This window comes from Limulus polyphemus, unplaced genomic scaffold, assembly GCF_000517525.1.
Source record: "Limulus polyphemus unplaced genomic scaffold, Limulus_polyphemus-2.1.2 Scaffold6858, whole genome shotgun sequence".
NCBI classification, from domain to species: Eukaryota; Metazoa; Arthropoda; class Merostomata; order Xiphosura; family Limulidae; genus Limulus; species Limulus polyphemus.
In genome coordinates, this window is record NW_013672468.1 from 37,809 (window position 1) to 42,457 (window position 4,649).

A 4,649-nucleotide genomic window follows, 5' to 3' on the forward strand; every position below is an offset into this window, starting at 1 on the left:
ATAGAAATCAACAGATATTTTTCCAGTTTTGTTGTCTATACATTTCAGTTTATACTTTCAGTACATAAACTAATAACAATATTAGGTTACCAGCTGAAGTACTCGTCCCCTAAACGGAAGTTATGTAAATTCAGGATTAATAAAAGGTTATCTTAGGACATCAAAAGTTGCTTTCTTTATATGTAATTATAAAAAAATGCAAAAACTTCGATAAAAATGCAAAACACAAAATGTGAAACTGCAAATTCGCATGTATCTCCGCATGGACCCAACAAACCTTCATGCTAAATTTGATGATGATCCATCTACAGGGGGCGAAGTATTGGTAAAAAAACGCAAGACGCAAAACTGAAAATTTGTATGTACCCCGCAAAGACCGATTGAGCCTACATACCAATTTTGGTGCAGATCCGTCCACACCCTGCGGAATTACATGGATGGACAACAGACAGTACCATTGTATTTATATAGATACTTTTGATGCTAAGCAACATGATATAAAAGCTACTGTTGGAACGCATTGTTATCAAAACACACTGGCTTTTCTATGTATTAGACGTTGTTAATGTAACTGATATACTACAGGGTATACTATGGGATGCGCATGCGCGCACGCACGTGAATAAAATAAGTACTAATACCCAGGTGCACACTCTCAGAGTCCACTTAATATGGGTGCAAAATTTCAGGCTTTTAGGTTCTTTCCTCTTGGAGTTATTGCGGTCACACACACACAGATACACGCCCATTTATTATTATAGATGAATTCGACGAAATGTCATGACATTATTTACATAATCTAGGTTACCATATGGTGAAGTAAAAATGACTCAAACCCTAAAGGTGAGTAGTATTTCACATGATTAACCTCATTAAGCTAGTCTGTATGAAGGAAAAATATATAGGTTATAAAAATATGTACATTACATAAATATGTAGATTATATAAATATATACGTTATAGATATGTAGGTTTTATAAATTTGTACATTATATGAGTATGTAGGTTATAGATATCTAGGTTATATAAATATGTAGGTTATAAATATGTGGGTTATAAAATATGTAGGTTGTATAAGTATGTAGGTTATAGATATGTAGGTTGTATAAATAAGTGGGTTGTATAAATATGTAGGTTATAAAAATATGTAGGTTATAGATATTTTGGTAAGTTTATGGTATTTTATTTATTGATCTCAAATGTTATTTTAAGCACATATGATTATGTGGGAAAGCATATATCCGTATAACACGGTATTTATCGCACATTTTAGGCCTGTATTAAGTTATATATATTTAACATATTTTTACAGATTCAACCTGGGTACAAGAGTTTTCACGACCTAAGTTCCACATGGAGTATTGCCAAACAAAGGTGTAATCAACAGCGAGTGCCAGAGGATAAGAGAACATACTTAGAATAATAAAAAAAGCTTTGTTAAGCAGCAAATCGAGAAAGCTAGTTTCTTTATTCACCTCCCTTAAAAATATAAAAGCATTTTATCACAAAAAAAAAACAAGAGATAGAGAGAGAGAGACTTTAATATTATGTAGCTTGGCGTTGTGATGGCTAAAGATGCAGTTAAACATGTCTCGATAAATGTATATGTAGAAAAATGTCCACTGTACAGATAGCAACACAGACGAAAAGATGATGAGACATATACCCACTATAGATGACTGGTCAGTTATAATGACAATATTAAATATACGATGGAGGGACAATGATACAGACAAATCATCAACTATTGATGAATGGTTAGTTAGAGGGATAATGCTAGACAAAGAAACTCTAGAAACTAATTACAGGGACAACGATAGAGACAAATAAGTAACCATAGATGAATGTTTAGTTAGAGGGACAATGATGCAGTCAAATAAATAAATAAATGTTTATTAATGGTTAGTTAGAGGAATAATGATGGAGACAAATAAGTAACTATAGATGAATGGTTAGTTAGAGGGACAATAATTCAGACAGATAAGTAACTATAAATGAATGGTTAGTTAGAGGGACAATGATAAAGACAGATAAGTAACTATAAATGAATGGTCAGTTAGGGGGACAATGATAAAGACAGATAAATAACTATATGTGAATGGTTAGTTAGAGGGACAATTATACAAACAGTTAATCAACTATAGATCAGTGAATAGTTAGAGGGACAATGATGCAGACTGATAATCAACTACAGATGAATGGTTGGTTAGAGGGACAATGATGCAGACTGATAATCAACTACAGATGAATGGTTGGCTAGAGGGACAATGATGTAGACAGATAACCAACTATAGATGAATTGGTAGTTAGACGGCAAATAATAGAGAAGTAACTATGGATGAATGGTTCGTTAGAGGGTGAATAATGCAGACAGATATCTACTTGGGTGAAGTCTTGTTAGAGGGACAATGATACAGAATGAGAAACAATTATAGGTGAATGGTTATAGAGGGACACTGATACAGAATGAGAACCAACTATAGGTGAGTAGTTAAAGAGGGACATTGATACATACAGATTCGTAACTATTGCAGTCAATAATGCAGACAGAGAACCAACTATAGTTGAATTGGTAGTTAAAGATACTGTGCTTCAAGTTGTTAATTTTGTATTGGAATAACTTGGATCATATATTTAAGTCTACGTGTTTATTAAGTATTGAATATTTAATAAGATTGTTAAGGTGTGGAGCAACCTCGTTATATTACACACACATTCTAACGACTCATATATAATATAGTACTTGTTTATGAGTTCTGCGATATTACCAAATAATATTACTTTTATGAATTTGTTTCTCACCGATTTCTTCACATGACCCTACCCGATCGTACATAAAACACTGTGACTTAACACTGTTGGAAGAGGTTGATGGAGAACTGTGACTTAACACTGTCGAAAGATGTTGATGGAGAACTGTGACTTAACACTGTTGAAAGATGTTGACGGAGAACTGTGACTTAACACTGTTGAAAGATGTTGATGGAGAACTGTGACTTAACACTGTTGAAAGAGTACTGTGACTTAACACTACCGAAAGATGTTGATGGAGAACTGTGACTTAACACTACCGAAAGATGTTGAAAGAGTACTGTGACTTAACACTACCGAAAGATGTTGAAAGAGTACTGTGACTTAACACTACCGAAAGATGTTGAAAGAGTACTGTGACTTAACACTGTTGAAAGATGTTGATGGAGAACTGTGACTTAACACTACCGAAAGATGTTGAAAGAGTCAACATCTTTCGGTAGTGTTAAGTCACAGTTTTACTAGTGTAACGGAAGTGTAAGCAAGAGAAAGATGTGGAAACAGAACTATAAACAAGCGCATAGCTCTCATTAAAAGTGTTAAGTCACAGTTCTCTTGCAACATCTATCAGCCTTATTAAGTCAAGTTCTCCTTCAACATATTTCAGCCTTGTTAAGTCACAGTACTCTTTGTAAAGTGCGCTACATTGTATAGAAATATCGTAATTTAATTTGTTAGATAAAGTGTAATAAAATATAAATACTTGTATATATATATGTGTTTTTGTTAATTTCACAGAAAAACAAAATTGTTTCCGCAGTATTTGCTTCCCCTATTCAAACCTTTCTCCACCCACACTTTTGACCACCCTTTTACGACGACGATGTTTTATAATAATGATTGGGTATTCCTTCTAAATAAAAATCCAAATTCTTTCCGACCCATTTCGCCCAGGCTAAGAGAAGTCACGTCTACTTTTGTACGTTGCAAGGTTTTTGATTCAGAACAAGTCTCGAGGCAACCAAAGTGGGACATAGACAGAGACTGGATAAAGACTAAATATAGGTTCAGCTCTCTAGTCAGACTCAGTAACGCTACACCTAGCCATTCTCACATATTTGGTTGTGGGACGAAACGACAGAAATAGCCAGATTTTCTTCTCGCCTGCTGGCGTTACCTACAGAGCCCCCTGTCCGTATATGGCAGATATTCTGGGGCGCTGGTACACTCTCGCCTTTGTCAGTAGATGACACGAGATTGTGACGTCATCCGTAGTACAAAACGCGTTAGTTGGCTAGGTTTGGGCCACTCCTGAGAGGAAGACAGTTATAGCAGGACCAGTACCAAGTGTTGGAAGGGAACGACCGTTCAGCTGGTAGGGATACCGAGTTTCTATTACTGTGAATGACCGATATATGTTGTATATAAATCCTTCTCAACAGCAGCAGTGCTCTTGGATTTTCCTTTCTTGAGGATTATCGATTAATCTTTCACTGCGAACCAGCCCTTACCATAATATTTGGTATAGCTTTGTTTATCGATTGAAGTTCAGGCATTCTGGTCACCCTAAATATATCAAATTTTATGAAAGGTTGATATTTTCTGACGTCGAGTTAATATATAATGTACAGCATTAATTATTTCCTGTTAGGAAGATTAACGTTTGAAGAAATTAGATCACTGTTTAAGTTCAGTACAGAAATATTATACTAGTGTAGGACTAGCTGACTTACAAGTTAAATACAGAAATATTCTGTTAGTATAGGACTAGCTGACTTACAAGTTAAATACAGAAATATTCTGTTAGTGTAGGACTAGCTGACTTACAAGTTAAATACAGAAATATTCTGTTAGTGTAGGACTAGCTGACTTACAAGTTAAATACAGAAATATTCTGT

The 4,649-nt window shown here is 34.7% G+C and overlaps 1 protein-coding gene across 1 annotated transcript in view; it reads left to right on the forward strand.

Moving 5' to 3' along the window:
- Nucleotides 1–4,004: 4,004 nt before the first annotated feature.
- Nucleotides 4,005–4,649, forward strand: part of LOC106474132 (actin-3) — a 3,772-nt gene continuing 3,127 nt past the window's right edge. Inside the window, exon 1 of the mRNA XM_013934822.2 lies at nt 4,005–4,126. The gene's annotated coding sequence lies outside the window, so the exon portion shown is untranslated. The remainder of the gene's footprint in view (nt 4,127–4,649) is intronic.